General features: G+C 42.9%; 1 long non-coding RNA gene across 1 annotated transcript in view; it reads right to left on the bottom strand.

Moving 5' to 3' along the window:
- The window catches only part of LOC112985718 (uncharacterized), a 176130-nt gene that overhangs the window by 33819 nt on the left and 121478 nt on the right, over window positions 1-20833 (bottom strand). Inside the window, exon 3 of the long non-coding RNA XR_003259807.2 lies at window positions 7658-7739. This is a non-coding gene — a long non-coding RNA (uncharacterized LOC112985718). The remainder of the gene's footprint in view (window positions 1-7657; window positions 7740-20833) is intronic.

The following is a 20833-nucleotide window of genomic DNA, read 5'->3' as shown; positions in this document are numbered from 1 at the left end:
GTTGCTTTTCATGAAGCTTCTGAGCTCAACTAGACATGAAAAAATTTCAGAGATGGTGCTGCCTACGTATGCAATAAACAGATGTAGAGTTGGATTTTGTCCATGTAGCATGAACATTTAAAACTCAGTAGAGGCAGGATACGCAAACAAAGAGGGAAACTTTGTGTATTCACTCATATATTGACTTATAAAACTCAATCTGATAGGTCATAAAAATATTTAAAGATGTTTATATGAAAACTTCACTTTGCTTGCAGCAGTAGCTGTTGCAGCAGCATATTCTCCCAATAGACTGTATATATTAAAGCAACCTGTTTTCATAACAAGTTGCAGAATGGTATTGCCCCATCCTAGAAGATCTAAGCCAGTTACAGAGTATGTGGTGTAAGAAGGCATCACAACTATTTCTCACTGGTGCTTTCCACAAAGAATAAAGCACTTGGTACACTCTTGCAACAGAAAATGAAAAGACAGCTAAGCCAAGCTTCCGACCTACCTGCGAACACCCTTTAACAAACAACTGGAAGGTGAAGAGGCCTTGCTACTACCACAGCCCTGCTTTCCTCCTGATTCCCATTTTAATGGAAACCCAGTACTGCTCAACACAGATGCCTTCCACTTTATCTAAAGGAGTTAATACAGACAGCAGCTGCATCAGGTTTCCAATCTTTGCAAACACCTGACAGGGCACAGGGCTGGGTCCTGCAGACGTACTTAAGCTAGCTTCGAAGGGCTCAGGACACTGGCATCCTAGGCAGTGCTATGCTGGCAGATGCTGTGATGCTTTACAGATGAGTGACATGCGCACTCCTCCAGCAGGCAGAGGCACAGACTCCTGTCCCTGACTTACAAAGAGGAAAGTGGTGCCTGGTGCTGAAGTTCCCAGGCAACACCACCTGAATAAAGCTCAGCTCATATCCAAAGGCCTGGTTTAGCTTCATCTGCCCTTTTGCACCCCTGCAACTCCCTGGCATGTCGCTGCGGGGTGCACTGTGTCCCTTCCGTGTCGCTGCTTTGCACAGCAGCACACATCTCTATGGCTGGCATAATTTTTCTGCTGCATAGTTCTGTGTCAGGACAAGTTTTCTGATCAACAGGAAGAAATCATAGCAAGGGGGAGCCTGGTGTGCTGCCACACACTGGGCCTGTAGCCTGGCTTTGGGGTGGGAGAAGGAAGTAAAGGGGCCTCGCAATTCCAGCAGGGCCTGTGGCAACCTCAGCAGTCACTGCAAAGGTATTTCAGTTGTTCAAAGAGGACAGACGTTGTGCAACTAAGCATGAATCATAATTTCCATTTTGTGGAAAATTTCCCCTTCTCATTTTTTATTTATTCATAAATGAAGAGTCAGAAATGTGGATTTGCCTCAGAACAGGAATTTAAGAACGGTCCACTTTGGAGAACGCCAGCGGAAGTGTCGTCTGCACGCTGACATACACAGAGGAGCGCGCGGGGATCTCGGCAGAGAGCGAGCTGGCTGGCGGCCCAGGCTCTTGTGGGGGCTGGGACCCCAAGGCAGCAGGTAGCCCACCAGCCCGACTGCCAGCAACTGCGGGGAGCTTGGCAAGCCCAAGGATGCCTGTGGCTCTGCAACCCCCGCACCTGAAACAAGGCGGGCTACGTGGGCCGGGTGCCCGGGTAGCCTGGAGAAGGGAGCGAGCCTCCGGCGGGGCTTGCTGGGGCTGCCAGGGGGCGGCAGCTTCGCGGCTTGCCGGGGGCTGCCCGCGAGGCCGGCCCGGGGCCAAGCAGCGTGCTGCATTTCGTTTCAGAAGCGGGGCTTTGACTCCACCGAACCAGCCTTTTCTGAGCAGAAATCCTCTCCACTGGCCAACCGCAGTGGCGGAGCCTTTCGCCAAGGCCCCAGTCCTGCCAGCTCCCTGCCGTAACCATCACCTTCCCCCGACCATTCGGTGTGGGACCACCAAAAGCGGCAGCTTTTTTCCCGTGCTCGAAAGGCCAGCTCGGGGAGGGGCCGCAGCGGAGCGCCCCGCGCGCCCACAGCAGGCAGCACGCAGAGGTGCCGCCTGGCCCCTTCCTCCGCCAGGTCTCGCGGGGCCGCGGACAGGCTCCTCGCTGGCACGTGCCCACGCGGGACCCTCCATTCGGTCTCTCTCTGATTCCCCAGGTTTCAAGCACAGTACTGCCTCTCGGTTTAGAGAACTCCAGTAAAAACAAAGCCTTCCCCAAAATGCATCTCCGGTACACATATAAAAATCTAAAATAAAACCTCTGCCACGTAAGTGCCAGCAGCATCCATATCACTAGATATAATCCAGACAATTCCTACAATTAATGAACTGGGAAAATTATGGGTAAAAGAAAAACGACTGTGTGAAAAAGACCTTGAAAGGCATGAAACAGACAATGAGTTTTTTCTACTTTTTATTTCTCTTTCCCTACCTTCCATCACTACAATTTTATGCATAATTGTTTGGTCAGTTTGTTCTTCCCTGAAACTTTTACTGAAATGGATTAGGTAAACCATACTCTGAAACAGATTGAAAATGGAAAATATGTAAATATATAGCACATAACTTATAAAATTGTATATATATGTGTGTGGGTGGGTGCTGGAATAAAAAAGCTACTGTTACTTGCTGGTAGAACAACATATCAACAACTGTTAGAGCTGACTTGAAGGTTAAATATTAGGAAGGAATCCAATTTCTCTTGTCTATTCAGCTCAGCGGTGTGTTAGATTGCGGTTGGAGTGTGCTTATGGAGTGTGGGATATGAAGTAGGCTAATCAATCCCCGCTGCTTCATTCTCAGGTTCTTCTTATATCAGGTCCCTGCCCTCAGGCAGCCTTCAGCTTTCCAAAAGCCAATTCCATACAAATAAAAATTGCGACCTGCAGCTAGAGGGTGAAGCTGAGTTTCCCCCTTGTGATTAATCTCTTCTTGGGTGGCTTTCAGGAAAAAAAAAGAGAGAGAAGAAAAGAAAAGGAAAAAAAAGGAAAGAGAAAAACCATGCATGCTGCAGCCCTGTGAAAGAGTTTTCCTATTGAATGAGCCCAGCGCTCTGGAGCCAGCTTATCAAATGAAAGAATTCATTTTTTTTAACAGTGCCTCGTGTTGACATTGAGAAAATGAGCTATCAAACACTATGATTAAACTTCAGCTGCCATAATTGTCGTCCGAACAACTGCATGGTGGAACTGAAAAGCATTTTTTTAACCAGCTCTGTATGGTTCACCAGTAATACTCAGTTTAAAAGGTTGTTGCTGCTAGCAAGAGAAACAAGGCTTGAAATTAACTTTTTCCAATCCATAGACAAAATTAAACATAGGTATTTGAGTCACACAAACAACAGGTAAATCAGATGTGCTTTAAATTTCATTTCAGTCATTTCAGCTGCCAAGGGGTAGCTCCAGGGTATTAAAATAGCTGAGTATTTTCTTATTTACTGCATTTGACTAGATCGGTCCTGCCTTTTATTTTTAGAGTGAGACAGACAGCCAGCCACACAGACAGCCACACGGAGCTAGAGGGAGAAGGACAAGGAAGGGTGGCGTAAATACCCAATTTGGTGCAAGCAGGGGTGGGGGGAGGGAAATCTGGAGATTTGTGGAGTATTTTCACTGCAGCTGAAATTAAAGATTTGATATGAGCAGAGGACGATCTAAAAGGCAATTGCCATATTGCATGCAATTATTGCTCAGGCTCCTTTATGGCCTAGACTAGTGCATTCATTCAGATGAGGCTTACAGAGATACTAAGTATTTTATATTAATTCTCAGCAACCATTTTACTGATTTTCTCAAGAGACTGTAGCTCAGCAAAGAGGCTGGAGAAATCCTTCAGGAAAGGTGGTTAGAGGCACAAAATCTCAGGAACGCGATACCCCCAGTGACAGCAGCCCTCTGGCCAAATGTAATACTTTGGGAAATGAGCTGTTGCACAATTAAATCTCTGCTTAAAGGTTGTTTAAGGAAGTCAAATGCTACAGGACAGATGACAGTGCAGTGAACATGAAAAAAATAATGCAGGGGAATAACTGAGGGCCAAATTTGGAGGATATAAACAATTTAAGCTGGAATATTTTCTTGCCACCTTCCCAAGCTTGCTTGAAATTAGTCTCTGCCCTTCTGCCTGAACAAAGTCTGCATAGCGTAGTGTATGCTATAACCAGATCACGGCCGAGTGTAAGTCAGGATGTTGATGAAGCTGCGCGTATTTACCTCTGCTGCAGATCCGGCCTTTTGTCTGGAAGGAACAGCTTTTCCGCAGCTCATCCTCAAACAAATGCAATCACCATTAACCACCACTAGGTGTCTATCCATAATTCTAATGGTATATTGCATTGCAATCCCCTATCACACATCTTCCCTTCAGAAGTTTATATTTCTTTTGTCAGGCTTTCCAGAAAATGAGTGTCGCCAGTTTTTTGAAGCTAAACGCTTTTTTTCCCTTTGCTTCCACCTTGCTCTACCTACTCAAGCAGGTGTTTTTGCAAAGTCGATTACATAATCTGATCATCTTTCTGTTTCCTGAACATATGGAGATAACATTTTGAAATAACAATAACATTTTCATCATTTTTAGAGTCTCTCACAGTCTGAGCCTTACTTTATCTCCTTCCAAGAGTAAAGCTGCTAATGTCCCGTGATTGTGCAGGATACTCAGGGGTTGAGGCTATTCCTTATGAATAGATTTCATGATTTCTGAACTAAAAGATCTTATCTGAGATCTTGGTAGCTAAGTGCATTTTCCAGATGTCCTGAGCCAAGGCCTGACTTGGGCTCAGGCCATTGACCCTGAACCAAAGGACCCCTCACAGCAGCCGAGGCTGCCATGGAGCTGAGCAGCCGGGGAAGGGGTGAGCTGCAGGCTGACTTGGCCATGGCTGAGAGTTAGGAGCGGAGCTGGAGAGAAAGGGACAAGATCCAGAAAAACAAGTTTAGCAACAGATTGGATGCTGTTGATGAAAAATAACACAGGTCTGCAAATCTAGGGAATGTTATCCACTCAATAAAAAAACAGCGTTTGCACGTGTAAAACTAAGAAAGCTCTGAAGTTACTCAAAGCTGTTACTTCCATCCCCGCCAATGGCTTATTTAATAATTTAATTATAGGATTGTTCCCACCTGCTGAACTGCACACACTAGCTTATTATTGTAGGGTTGCTTATGCATGCTGAGCGGCATTCAGATGTTTGCTATTTGTAGGGTCACTCAGACATGCTGGCTGGTTCAGGATTTTTTTCAAGAGTCCTGAGCTGCTGGAAATTATTCATTTATCAGAAGCAACAGAGAAAGTATTCGTGTGCGAAACAGAGATATGAAAAAGGTACTCGAAGTCAAATTTTGGGCCAAGCTTCAAAGGCGCTGGGCAACATATTATACATTCATCATAAGCTTTGCAATATGAGGATGGCAAAGTTATAATCAATTAAGAAAACAGAGTCTGACATTGCAATACTCTTAGCTTAAGGAAACCAAATAAAATATCACAGCTTGTTCAAAAAGCTTATTTTGAAATCTCAGTATAAATAAGAAGGTATAAACACACAATTCAGCTAGCTTTTGGGTGAAGTGTATGATACATTTGCTGCTGTGCAGAAAGCTAAATCAACTTTTAAGATAAGTCTTTCATAAAATGCCTTGGAATTCTCTCTTATTCTTTGTCTCTCACATTCAAGATGTTTTGATTTGAAGAACCCAGCCTTACTGGTCCTGTAATAAATTTAACACTTGCAAAGAGATGAGCCTAATATGGTCACCTTTAGAAAAGGACAAAATGTTGATCTCATTTACAGGAAACTTTATTGAGCACCACTGTAAATTGATTCCAGATATTATCGGAGATGTGGGGAAACAGCAAGGGGATACACCTGCAGGGTGTTTTGGCTTTGGGTTGCTCTTCTGGCTAGAATGAAAAATCTGAAGTTTGGACTAGGTGGCCAGGAGAAAGGGCACTGCAGCCCCTCTGCCTTTGCTAACCACCCCTCAGGACAGGGGCCTGCCAGGCTTTTCTCCAGGCGACAGAAGCGCTGGGCTTTGACTTGCACACATCGTGCTAAAGCAGCACTAAAGCTGTGACAAACTGACAAAAGCAGGTCAATTCACAGCTCCGGCTGACACCACTTTTTCAGCTCTTATTGGTCACCAAACTTCAGGTACAGGAGAGAGAGTGGAAGAAGGTGGCAGCACTGAGACACGTCAGGAGTCGCGGCTGGCAGCCAGGCTCTCCCAGAGACGCCGGCAGCCCTGCCTCGTTGGCAGCGTGCTCGGGCAGCCTCCCCCGCGGCGGGGTGTGCACGACAACGTTTGAGAGACGCCCTTGAAGACCCCCACAGACCTTATTCACCCGCAGGAGCAGAGGCCAGGGCGAGCCCGCAGGGGACACCTCCGGCAGTCAGCACGAGCCTGGCAGCAGTGGGGCAGGTCTTCTCAGGCAGTGGGCTGCGAGGGCCCTGCGCTCGCAGCCTCCCCAGGGCCCGGCTTTTCTAAGGGCTGTAAACAGATTTCCATGCACCGCAGTGCCTGAGCATCTCTCAGTGGCGTTGCTTTTTTTCCCCCTCCTTTCCCCCAACGCCAAAGGAAGGAAACTGCTCATTTCTGCTTTCCTCTCAGCCACATCACCCACAACACTGACAGCTTGTGAAAAGAAAGAGCATTAACACGGGAGCCACTAGGCCAGCTCCAAGTCACCAGGTCCTCTGCACTGGATCAGACGTTTCATGGCTTCTGGCTTCACTTCTTTTTCTTTGCCCCCCTAGACGCCCTACGACTTGGTCAGCCCTGAACAAGGCCTGGATGTTACAACACAGCATCGCTGCTTTTAAGCTGGCACATTCATCTACTGATGATTCTTTTTCGCTGTGAGCAAACTTTGGTTAAATTCATATTTTACAATAAACACTATAGCTAATCATATGATGGCTGCAAGAGGGTAGTTGTGATTGACAACCTTTTTAAAAGCATACGCCCGCGAGTCCGTGCGCGTGACACAATGTGTGAAGGGCAAACGAGAACTGCCTGGCAAATGACTTTAAAGTAGGAGAGGAAAAACAATTTGCAGAATAAAAGTATCACAGACAAGAAAAAAACTTGCTAACTCCAAAATACTATCTACTTTCCTATTATCTGCTCCTATAGGAGTGGGGGCTCAAGACCAGCCTTGGATCTCTGAGTCTGGCCCTGCTATTGCAGGCTTCATGTCACATAATCCTTTTTACAAATTCACCTCCTCCTGACTGGGAAACATGTCATACACTGTGGCTGCTGCTATAAAATAATAACAAACAAATCCAAGGAGTATTTTACCTTTTTAAGGGAGAAATACCACAAAAGTTAAACAACTCCCCTCAGTTAAACAGTGACTAAAACACATAGTAGCTTCCTTCAGACCAGCTCAAGACAAAGTTGGAAAAAGTCGCTTGCTTCACCCAAGGGACTCCTTCCCTGACTCACGCCACCAACTCATTTATAAACCCTCTTCCCTTCACAATGAACCGTGGAGGGCGAGAGGAATACATTTTCATATTGTTTAACCCGATTTCCATACCAGATCTCGGCACTGAGAGCAATGATGGTAAGAGGAAGGGTTAACCCCATTTCCCACCAAGCTCTGACTGGTGTTTATGGTGATGTTTCTACCATAATACCAGGTAAAATTCATCTCAGCACTACAAAGAAAAGAAGGAATGAGCACTTACATTGTCTTCTACCAGTTTCAGGAAATCTGAAGCAGGTTGAGTCACAGTTCCAGCAAGAAAGTCCAAGGTATCTGTGAAGTACCTGAAATAAAATAGATGGAAAGTACTCAGAAAGTCCGTTCCTGTTGCTTGCTATCATCAAGAACTGCTTGAGCTCCAGAGGCTGGGCACAGGGTGAGTAACCAACAGGCACATCCTTCAAGAGAAAGCATGGGGATGGAGACAGCAAGAGCTGAACACATAATTGATTCAGTGATATTTACTCGCTGAGTTTTGGGGATGGATTGTCATTACAAACAGTCCTTTCCATCCTACTCAATAGTTACAAATGCAAGGTGAATAGGTTTTTCTCTCTTAGCTAAACAAATAACTGAACTATATAGAGAAGAGTCCTAAAGATGGAAGTAAGTCCAAGCCCTCCGCTAGTGCATGTGATTGCGGCTACCCTGGTTTTCATAGAACACCATCTATTTACATGAGCTGTTGTCCCCGCTAGCAACAAAAGCAACTTGACCACCTCTTTATTTTGGACCATACTATCAACACTGTAAATCAACATAGCTCCACTGCTACAAAGTTTCAGGCAGATTTGGAAATAAAATGCCAGTTCCTGTCATTTGTCTCCAGTGGGGCTGTGTTTATACCCACTAAAGATGTGGTGATTTGCTTTTTAAACATGCATGAAGCTTTCTTGGAAATAATTTCCTTTGACTTTGGGCCTCTCAAAAAAAAAGTATAAAAAAGATAAAAGAAAACAGAAGGGTTGAAGGAAAAGTGATTTAATTTAATGATATCAGAGATAGACATAATGATAAAAGAAAACTTCAAAAAGGCTTGAGTGGAATTTAAGATAAATACATTAATTAAGATATAGTTAACACAGTAATCTAAAATTTCCTGGAGACTTAATGAGTTTGGAGCCACTAAAGCTGCACTAAGCACAGGAGACATAATCAGAATCAGAATTGACACATAGCTCAAAATCATTTCAATTATCTCTTTCACTTACATTGGCCAGAAAAACAGTAAACAGTCAATGGGTTATAAGAAGCATAAGCAGGCAACATCAATGGGCAACAGACAAAGGCTGGGTCATACAGTATACTGAGAAAAGAGCTTGACCTTTGGAATTGAAATATAGGCATTTTAAGCTCCAGTGGAATGTATCAGAATGGCCTTTTTCAACTTAAATGCATAAAAGGTCAAGGGGAGGTCATATTTGGCTTTGGGTTCATCAGCACAGAGCATATCCCAGCCCTTTCTTTATTCATTCTCATTAAAAAAAAAAGGCTTTTCAAACCTCTCTGGCATGGCATAAATATTCATTCTCCACAGCCAGATTTTCAGTTGGTGTAAAACAGGGCGACTGCGCTGAAGGCAGGAACCTCTGCCAATTTATACCATCTCAGAATCCGGCCATCCTGTTCACATTCTTCTACGATACAGAATTGGCAATTTTGAAACTTTTCCTGGAGCATAATGTTTCCAACAATAATGATGCATGTTAAAATTTGAGACTTTGACATTTAAAGCGTCTTGGGTTTTCTGCGAAAGGCATGGCAGCCGGCATCCTACAGGAGGGCCAAGGGGAGCGCACACACAGCAACAGGCTGGTTTCCTGCTTCTCTCCGCGCTCCCCTTTCAATAGCAGTTTTGTGCCTTTTCCAGTATTCCAACAAGTCTTTTCAGATGGGAAAGAACTTTTCTGTTTCCTTAGAAATTGCTTTGAAAATGGAGAAAGATGAAAAATGAAAAGGCCACTAACTGAACAACGTTGCCACATTAGCACCACAAGGATGGACCCACTAGCCTGTACCAGGACTAGGCATCCACAACAGGGCACCGTTTTGCCTCTGATGCCTAACAGAATAAGTACGTAGAAACTAGACGAACATAGGGTAATGGTCCGAAGTCAGAAGTGTGGCCATCTTAATGAAACAAGTATCCACAGTTACTGAATTCGGGTATCAGCTGTTCTCCTTTCTGAGGGCAAGGATGAAATCAAAACTGACCCTGTTCAGCAACTATTTCTGATGCATCACAAACTGTGTGGCCTACTGCCTGAACCCTGATATTTTACATCCTACATTCTTAGTCTTCCAACACAATTTCTAAGATACTGGTTTAAAAAAAAAAAAAGTGTGTCTATCTCTTTTTTTAGGATAGAGAAACCATCTGAAGAAATAAAATAATACCAAATTTCTGGTATCCTGGATAACTGTTATATCCTAAAATTCATGATAAAAAGGAGTTTTTCTTTCCTTTCTTTTCTTTTCTGTAGAGATTCCTACTACACTATTCAACAATTTTCAGGGACTCCTGGGAAAAACACAGGCCACCCCAGGTAGCACTGTTTCTCATATGGCATTTCCGGGTCCTTGTCCAATTTCACTTCTGTCCCTCACCATGCAGGACAACCAACACAAAATAGTCAATATTTCTCCATATTGGTAGTCAATTCCAAGGAGAGAGAATCTCATTTTATTTTTTATTTTGTCTGTAATATGCTTATCCTTAAATGAACGTTTTAGACACAGATTCCAAATTATGCATTTACTGAAAAGATTAACTCTGATTAACAAATTCATGCTAAACAACTGTGTTTAATTGGATTTTTGTAAGTAGCTGATTGTGAATGCTTCACTCAGTTCTTATACGTGCAAAACAAAAAAAAAATGTAATTTTAAAATATTTAATGGGGAACAAACTCTGTGCTGCTGACCTATCTTCACTGGTGATGTACTCTACTTGCCTGCATTCCCCTGCATTCAAAGTTCCCATAATCTAGTCCTAATAATAGTTAAAGTTATCTGTCTAATCAAACTAATTAGCACTGGTGAACGGAGACATAATCATAATAGAAAGCAAATGCCAGTTTTACAAAATGAAAACGCCATATGTGCAGTAATTAGTGAACCACAGGCACTTTTTATAAATCATATTTATTAGTTCGTAAACAAATCAAAGCCTAAATGAAATGAAAGTTACCATTAGCAAACGCCAATGAATAACCAGATACAGTGACGAGCCCTGCTGGGCACGTCGGGGAAGGAGCTGGGTAATGTGAGCCCCCCCCACAGCCCCTCTTCCGAAAGGGCCCTTAGAGGTGTTCAAGGTTTTTAGCTGAGTACTTCTGTGTCATCTCCAAGTCACAGCATGGATATATTTGCTGACTTAGGGAAGCTGCAGTTTGATCATACGGGCTGTTCTTGTCTGGCAACCAGATGGTCATAAATTAGGATATTCAGGTTACGTCCATGATGAAAAATGTAGTACTAATAAGTACTCTAATAGTGTTCTGTAGTAGACCAGGTTTCACCAGAAACTTAACGTGGATTTTGTCACCTCACATAAATGATGATATAGTGTGAAATACTTTTAATGGCAAAATCCCCCAGAAAATTGCCAAACTGCAGGAACCTCTGCTTGGCTTTAAAATCCAAATCTTCCTCCTTTACTGATGGTGGACAGGTCATTCCTTAAAGGCGATTATAAAAGAAGACAAAAAAAGGATTTGTAATGAGAATATTTTTGCAGGTTATAAATTCTCCTAAAAATTTAGCTTAAAGGAGTTTCAATTACACATTGATCACTTCTCACTAAGCAGCTCAGTATCTCTTTGATAAAACCTAGCCAGCAGAGGCACACTTTCAGCTGGCCTCAGACTGAACTTAAAAGGGGATGTTTTGCACCTCAGTCACACAGCTAAAATATGCAATATCAGAGGCTCAGGCTGAAAAATCTGCCTCAATACACACATGAGGACTTTGCTAAAATTAAAAAGGTGTGTAATAAATAGCACGCATCATTACATATTTGATCACAATTTTCAACAGGACATTTTGGCAGCAGAAAAATGATGAATAGCAATACTTTTGGAGGTACAAAACTACTTCATGCCTCTAGCTGTTAAAATATTACATAAGCTGAGACCTCTTCTTTATATTGAGTGCTCTTGGATTTAATATATCCTGGCTATTTCCAAGTTTCTGGGCAGAGAGCAGCTTTCCATTCTACAGTTTTGCCTGAACCACTGCAGGACGTGGCCTTTCGGTTTCTTGAACCCTATCGCTCTTGACAAAATGAAGCCTTCAACTCTTGCAGCTTCTGAAGACCACAGCAGAAAGTAAGCATCGCATTTGGCAAGGTGAGTGGTGTCTTATTATCAAACAGAGCTACGCCTTGGGTCTCCATGCTGGCTTCTAAAACCAGATCCGATGATGCTGAATGATGGGCTACACACATCTGCACTACGAGGTGATGGCACGGTATGTGCTCGGACCCTTGCCTTTGAGGATGAGAACACAACATGAGCTTGGGAAGCAGAAGCACAAACCAACTTCTCTGTAAGTGGCAAGTCATACTATTCCCTTTGGTGTTCATTCTGAAAACATTAATTAGAGTGTGTATTTAATGCGACTCTCCTGTAGTATGTACATGAATAGCTCACACTAATCTCACCCCGCCCCAGCAATTCCAATGTATGCTGTACCAATGTCTGAAACATTAACAGTGAATTAATTATAATTGTGCAGTGGCGCCTGGCCACTCTGCTTTCTGTCTAGTTTATCTTTATTTTAGACTAAAGAAAACAACAATGAAAGAACAAACATGCTATTAAATCTGTGCAAGAGATAGAAAGCAGAGCGTTCCCATTTTGGTTCCCCGCTCGGCTGTGCCCCCCATGTGGGCAGGGGAGCACTCTTTTCACATTTAAAAGTGCAGCATGGGCAAAACAGACCCAAAGCTGCAAGCATGTTGTGCATTTAAATTTGATCCCATTTTTGTTTGTTTATTTTTCTGTATTTCTTTGGATTGGACAGGAAGCTTAAGCATTGCAATATAGAAACAAAGGCCATTTTCACTGTATATTTGGTCTGGCCAAGACTGAGAGGTAACAGCAATGACATGAAAAAGCCTGAGCCAGTACTTTTTTTTTGCCTCAAATAGTTGAAACGAATCCACACAATCATCTGAATACTTGTGGATTTTCCAAAACTGAGCATTACCAGCCACAAATTGCCCAAAATAGCAAGTCAGATTTGACAAAAACCATGAAAGTGACTTTAAAATTATTATATATAAAATAACAATAACCCCAAAGGTCTCTTCCTTTATTTTCTGGCTTCTGAGCTCTTTGGGCACTTCTATTTACACGTTCAAACAAAGACGGTCAGGAAATCTCTTCTTTCCAAGACCTGGAGCTGCAGGACCCTTCCCCAACCCCCTAAAATCCCCAAAGGTTCGCAACCGCGAAGCGCCCAGAAGCGTCACAGCTCTTGGGCGACTCCTGCGGTTACAGAGGTGCCCGGCGAGGCGGCCCAGAGGGCCTCACACCTCCGAGCTCTCCGCGGTGGCGCTCTTCGCCCTCGCTGCTACCGGCGGGAGCTGAGCAAGGTGACTCCTAGCTGTGCTGGGAGAGCACGCTTTAGAAAACCTCATTCTCCCTTAAATAGCTATGTTGAATCTGTTAGTCATGGAGCAGAGAGGTAGCAGGAGGCAGAGGGAATAAGGCAGATGACACGCCAGAGAAGCAGAGGTGAAGGAAACCTTCAGTGGAGAAAGCAAGAAAGACAGGATCAGTCAATCACACAAATATTCACAGCTCCCATCTGGCGTAGCCCCTCCACTAGCGCAGCGCTCCGATGCTTCTGGCTTATCGTTTGTGGAGAGTCGCGTCAGCCTCGTCCCCTCTCAGAAGGTCTGAAGCAGCCTGAACACCCACTGCAAGTGCGACTGCGGGGAAAGGATGGGACAGTCGCCCTGGCCCGTGGCGCTTCAGGGGGACCAGCCCTGGTCCTGCTGAAGACCGAGAGGGATTTGTCACCAACTGCAGTGCTAATAGGAACAGGGGATGTACCTGCCTCTGCAGCAGCCTGCTGGGTGACTACGAGAGTGGAAAGACCCCCGTCGATTTAAATAGCCATTACCTGTTTAACTGACTAACCGAACGGGGTTTATGGCTGCTTCGCATTAAAGCTGGGAGACAGCAGTGATCTGGCCCCAGCAATGTAAACAGCAAGACAGAACTTTAATTTGCTTATTCTTTGAAGATTGGCCTTTTAGCATTCTAATAAAGCCGGATTCTAATCTACACAGCATAAACTACAGTATGTTTTAAATAATTATATTACATGGTTAAACAGTCATTACTGTAGGAGGACAAGGACCAAAAAGATTAGTTCATACTAAACATTTCTCTTAAAATGATGCTGTTTTCCGCTCCTAATTTGGTTTCCTTAGAACAAACTTTGCCTTCACAATTATTCCCTTGATTGTTGTAAGAGTGCCAATATAATTTAGCATTTGGTGCTGGTACGCAGAGTCTGGTGAAAACCTGACTTAAGCAAGTTTTGCTGCAGAATGGAGATTCGGCTTACTGCACAGAAAGCAGTTTTCTATACAAAAACTATTAAAGTATATGAAGAGTAATTAAAAGCATCAATTAAGAATGTGAAATACAAATAATTTTATATTAGCCAGAAAACTTATTCTGACATCCTAAAACGGGCACTTAAAAGAAATGGAGATGTGGGCTGCCACTTATTCAGTGCTCTCTCAAATATTGCCAAGGGGTGTCTAAATGTATCATTTTATGCGGTATTTATATATAGGGAAATAATTTATCTTTACTATTTACATTACAGTCTAATACACTGTCTCTGTTCAGCTGTATAAATACACCCAGCAGTTCCACTGCTGTGCTGACAGTTGAGCTTTGTTCTGCAACCAAGCTTGGGCTGGTGTGTGGAAAGGACATAACCAGACATACTCTGCTCTCCAGCTTTCCTGTGCCAGGAAAACGACAACAGCACTCTCCGTTGCTCCTGTACTTTACTCTGTCACATTTTGATGAAAACATTCATTTTCACTATGAAATAGGCACCATTTAATTGATATTTCATCTTAAAAATGAGTATGAATACATTTATGAATATATATATTAAATATATTGATAAAATTATGAATATATTTAATGGTCCTGTGGCAGGAACTTCCTGTTCTGCACATGGCTGAGTAGCTTTTCCGATGGACGTTGAGTGCAGAAGGTTGGACTCGATGGTCCTGCAGAGCGACGTCCGAAGAACAGCAGAGACGCGTCGCCTCACACTGGTCTTTGGCAGAATACAACAAAGCAGACAGTTATCTGCCACCTCACACTCCCTTGCTCAAAAAGGTTTTGAATGCAATTTTTAATGGAAAATGAGAGTTAGAACCAACCTCAGGCAAACTAACCTTGCTATTGCTTGGGAGGTTGCTTCTGTTGGTGTCCAAAGCCTGCTGCTGCTTATCTAGACTTACCTACTTATCGTCAGGTTGCTAGCACTGACGCGCAATCCTACCAGAAGGGATGCACACAAGAAATCTCTGGATCGCTTCATGCCAAAGTGAGGATAATCATGAGTCTCGACTCACTTGTATTTTTTAAGCAAGATACAACGGTAAATCTTGCACCTAGAAGAGTAATGTGTTAACCCACAGCACCACCTAACCCCTAAGAGTCTCATCTTGATTGTACAAAAATAATTTAGGGCCGTAACAGTTTAAAACTGTCTTTTCCGGTGCCTAAGTGCTTCATTTTAATAGATATTAGCTGTTAAAGATACCCATTTTAACAACGACATTTACAGCTTTAACCAGTCTATCACAGAGCACAAGTGCATCACTTAGCAGGATAGTACTGTTTAAAAAATAATCTACCTGCTTTAATGCATATTGGAGTGTATTAGTTGATGTTGAATCAGGTCATTTTAACCCTTCAACTTTCTTCAGGAGCATGAATGCATTTCAGATCCATTTAGTTCAACATTGAACTGAAAGACTCTGCCACACAATAATAATATTCACATTTGCTTCATTCCTTCCATTTATATTCCTTTCTATTAATTCCTTTCAACTAACTAAGTCTCACAACACCACTGCAAAGAATGGAAGGACTACCACTGCACAGTTTGGGACTGCAGGCCTACTCTAGTCAAGATCAGCAGAGTAACTCCAGGTGTTTTGAAGCATGCCAAAGAACTAGGCTTTCTTCCATCAAGGAAAAGATTCCCACCAATTGAGAAGGGAACCAGGTTGCGACACAGGTGCCTGGACCAAGGCCACACACAGTCATGCACCTTCTGAGTGATCCCAGATGTTCAGATTCCTGGGTATCTATAAACACTACCCGACTCTTCTTTTGAAACAAAATCAGAAGGCAGCAAACGACACAGAAAATGGCAATGGAGTGTATAAACATGCACAAGAAATCTAAGAAGCTAATTTTTCCTTTTTTGCTGAAGGCAAAAGAACTGCCTTGATAGATCAAACAGCAAATCCAATTAACACAGTATCTCCTCTCTCAATGGCCAGCTCTTAGGAAAGAATGTAAGAATTATGGTCAGCATCTCAGCTGCTCTCACTCAACAATTTAAACACCTTCCTGAGCCAGATCTTGTATCCAGACCAAGTACTTTTTCTGGAACGAAAATGGCATTCAAATTTCGCTGCACTGTTTAAGACTTGGGAGAGAGACAACAGTCTAGATGGAGGGTATTCTTTGGAGATGTAAATTTTGATAAGGGTATCTGCATTTTTTTAGTTTTCAGACACCATGTCTGAACTACCCTATGAGGGATGCAGCAGAAACATAGTGATTTAAATACAGGTGTGTGAAAACTATTAGCTTAATAGTTAAAACTGGTCTTCCATCGGTCTGTCTCGCACATCCTAGTTTCTTCAGAGGTTATCATGCTTTTGCAGGAGAGCAACAGAAAGTAAGTAGGACCACAGAGCACATCAGATATAATACTGCTTAGTAACTAGAGGTTAATAAAGCCATTTTACAGATAAAGAATTAAAAAGAGATTAAAAAGTCATCTTATCCTGAAAATGACGTAACACTGTGCAAAATTCAAGGTTTGACACAAGGGTACAACAACACATGTAAAAGTAATTTGCCAGTCCCAGTTCAGGAAGGAGCTTCTTGTTATAGGAGTACATGCTTCATTTTATCACCTGCTGAAATGTCTCTGCTTTTCTGAATAGCAATGGATTTAAATATGTCTGATGTATTCTCCTTAATGAGAAGTCCTAACACCAATCAAGTTCAGTCCATTGGGTCTAAGACTACTTTCCTGAAACAAGATACTGATACATCTGCATACAATGAAGGACACTTTGAACATCTGCAGAATAAAATGCTGGCCTTCTGATTGGATGCAATGAAGACCAAAAGAACACAAGGGTATTTTTTTCTTCAATGGGCCACACAAAACTAAGCAGGATATGGGCTCAGATTTCTGCTGAAAAGCTAAGCATAGCACCAGCTAATGCATCCGTCAGCAATCCTAGTGTTTCAGTAAACTCTGAGTGCTCTGTAGGAGGTGCTGGGCAGCCACGGGTGGAACTAGATAATACAGGTGGTTTTCTACAATGCAGCACCAAAGAGGTGCTCATAGCAGCCACCATTCCCTCTGTGAACTAAAAAAAAAATCACTCAGATGGGCCATTCAGGCCAGCAGCAAAAAGAAAAACAATCATTCTGAAAGCTAAAAAATTACATTTTCTGATTTTTTGGGGGTAATTACTTGACACTTCTTAGTACCTGTGAACCAAAATTCAAGGTCCTTACTCAGCTTCACCACAAAAAAAAAAAAAAAAAAAAAAGTCACATAGGCCCTGCTGGAGGTGCCACAACACCTAAGTTACTAGGTCAGCTTTTCTACCACTGATCTCCGATAGATTTCTGAATACACAAGAGAAACTGCTGTCATTAGTCTGTAAGAATTTTTCCCCAAATTCATAGCACTGCATCATTCATTTAGGGAGAAATATATTACTTTTCAAATGATGAAGCATGTTGACTACTCAGCAAGACCTAATTTCATAGCTTTTATGTGTAGATTTACTTTCAGAAAAGTATGTAATGAACTACAGACTACAGAAAATGTAAACATGCAAAATTAAAACACTATATGCAGCATACTGCCATAGAGCTCTGTGTGTGTGTATGCACATTTGTAAATATGTTATGCACGGAGTTCTAAGGAACAGACATAAAATTCTTTAGATAACCAAACACAGGTTTGTTAGCAGGAGCTGACAACTGCCCACATGTGGTCGCTATATATCTGAACCTAAGGGAGCAGCACGGTTTCAGGACCAGGCATTGATCCAGGAGACGTGGGTTCTCAGCCTTGCTAGTAGGTGATTTGGGGTGAATCACTATGCTGTGTTTCTTCTCGTCCCTTGCCTACTTATTTCTGGTGGATCAGGATTTTCATGCAGTATGTGTTTGGGTGGTTATTAGCACAATGAAACCTCAAAATTGATGGGGGTTTTGGCCAACAATACGAACAAAAATAAACCATGTGATTCAGCCCTAAAATAGTTAATGACTTAATCAGTGCCACGACCTCCTGTCAAGGACTTCTTGCATGGGAAGCAACACCACTTGAGATAGTTAGCTATATTAATGCATCTCACCATTGCTAGGGCCAGTTTCCAGCAAAACAATCCAAGCTTTCCAAGTTCCCTGGAAGTGAGGCCGCAACTGCCTTCTGCCCCAGTCCTTCCGCTGGCGAATCTCTTGGTCCCGTACCTGACTTTCTGTTGGCAGAATCCAGCGTCACCCAGGCACGTATGGATCTGGGGCTCAGAATTCAAAATCCATTACATTAGCATGCACGGTGCTGTTGATTTGTGTCCCTCCAGTTACGACACTGAGGTTGCTAATGTGGTCATTGCTGTAGAGCTCATATCCGATTAGCTGAAAGAACAGATGTGCTGCTTCTAAAATTTGCGTTACCCATTTCCACCTGTGAGAATAATAACGTCAGCTCACCAATTACTCACGGAGATTTGGGTTTGAACTCCAGACCCAAGCCTTTTTTACAAACAGCAAGTTTAACGAATCAGTAGTGCACTTTGCAAAAATGCAACTAAACTGGAGTTGGAGAAAACATCTGTCTCTGATGTGTGCCATTGTGATGCTTTATGTCAGTTTTTCATCAGTCAAGCTTGCAGTTTAACTCTGTTTCAGGGTGTTTTTTACATGCATCAAAAGGTTTGTCATTTCTCTGTGATTTAGGTAAAGGTAGGCAAGGTAATATAATTCTGTGGGTTGGCAAGCACTGACGCAAACCTCAGCTTTTAGCTTTATGTTCCCAGGTGCCTGAATTTCCAGTGGGTAGTGTGTCAGATGTCTAAAGAAAATGAATGCTAATGAAATAGGAAGTGGTGAAAAGCTGCTATAATGGCAGAAAGTTGCTCAGCTAACAGAACAGGTTCTGATAGAGGAAATTGATAGAGCTTTCCAGTATCTCTAAAAAATAATTATTTAAATATTTATATGAGCAGAGAGTGGAGTACTGGAGGTGGGAAGGGGAGTTCCACCTGCAAGTTGGCTGCATAAGTTATCTCCTAGAGCCTACCTAAAGCGCGCTCTTACTGCTGTGTGGATTCCCGGGAACGACTGCTGATCTATGCCCTAGGTCAGAAACCAGGTTGTTGCTGAGGCATTCTGTTGTATTACTTTATAGACAAAAAAATGTATTTTGAACTATGTCTTGTCAGTGGAAAGCCTTCTTTCCCACTGGGTGGAAAGCAGAAGTATGTTGTCTGCTTCAGCCCAGGACTGTCATCACATAGCAACTGACCCCAGACTTTTCGGAAGATTCACAGATACAGTCAGCTTTTTTATTAAGATGTCACATTCTTCCACTCTTAAACATTTTACTAAATGCAAGAGCCACGGGGGACAAAATGTTGGTCTCAGCAAAGCCAAGGCAGGATTAAACCCCTAGAGCCTGTTCTAATCAATGGAAATGTTTCCATTTCACTAAGGGGATGGCAAAGGGGAGAGCAAACTGTGACTATTTTGCCAATGCTTTTCCTAAGGATCTTTTTAATTGAAAACTTGGAAATCTGACACATTTTCATAACTGACATATACATGAGCATATGGTAAAGAGAGAGTCAACTTTCCAGTCAATGCTCTAGGTCTCCAGAGGTCTGCCACCTTCAGCCAGTAGCTGTTGGAGGATGATGTTTCATTAGTGGATCAAATCCAGCCTTGAACTTGAATCCAGCTGGCACAGAGAAGGCCCTCAAGCTGACAAGCTGTTCCTTGGAGTGTTAGCAATTCTTTTTCTCTCCTGCCCTAGCTTTAAAGCCAAACACTGGCAGTATGGTGGGCTATTTCATCAGGATATTTCACAATGATGTGGTAATGCCTGCATTTTCTGAATACGAGTTTATGGTGCTCCAGGAAATTCTGCATCGGTGCCTAGCTCAAGTAGTTATTGATAAGCACGTTCCTGAAGGAGACCGGTCCTCTTGCCCTCTGAGAGGAGGGAGCTGAGGGCAGCTGCCCTGCTTGTCCCCACCTCATTACAGGGCCTAGCTGCTGAATCACACTTCCTACCCTGCGTACGCCAGCTCAGACTCTTTTCCAGATCCTTGTCCAGTTTCATTCTGAAGGGCCACTGGAATTAGGTGCCAAAGTTCACATGTACGTACTGCCCCTGTTTGCTAACAGCTGTAATGTCCCTCTCTTCTCAAGCACTCTTCAAGCATTCACCTATGACTAAGCAAGTGCTATTTTCAGGAGAGAGAGATCTCTTACTTCGTTGTCTGTGTAGCTCCCACCACTAGCTTTGGTGAGGAATGCAACACACTAGGTAAGAAAAAAAGCAGAGAATTTTTCCATACACTTGGTTTACAAAGCACAAAATTCCTTGCTTTCCAGGTACAGCATGTTATATGAAGAAGCAGACAGTGTCGGTCTGTTATAAAGCTGCAATACTTTATAGGCATCTTTTATAAAGAAAGGCTCATCTAACAGAAAGTGACCTCTTGAATGCTTGCATCTTTTTTTGCCTTAAAGTGGTGGTACAGCATTTCCTGCACACCGATAACCCAAACGATCGACCAGAGCTGGGATTCAGCTTCTGGTGATAATTGTCTAGCGTCAACCCTGCTAGGTCAGCATCTGCCTTCACACTCAAAAACCAATTCACACAAATAGTGGATTGCTCACTGGTAGTGAAGAGGCATTTCATGAACTTTGAAAGTAAAGACAGAGCTTCAGGGTTTCAGTCCAGGTCCAAAATTTATGATGTTTTCTGTGCATCACAGTGCAAGGGTGTGTAAGCCAGTCTTAATGGAAAAGCTTTGGTGGCATTCTAGTTA

Source organism: Dromaius novaehollandiae, chromosome 5, assembly GCF_036370855.1.
Source record: "Dromaius novaehollandiae isolate bDroNov1 chromosome 5, bDroNov1.hap1, whole genome shotgun sequence".
Lineage (NCBI taxonomy): Eukaryota > Metazoa > Chordata > Aves > Casuariiformes > Dromaiidae > Dromaius > Dromaius novaehollandiae.
Note: the sequence above shows the minus strand (reverse complement) of the source record. Positions and strands in the feature narration are given on the sequence as shown.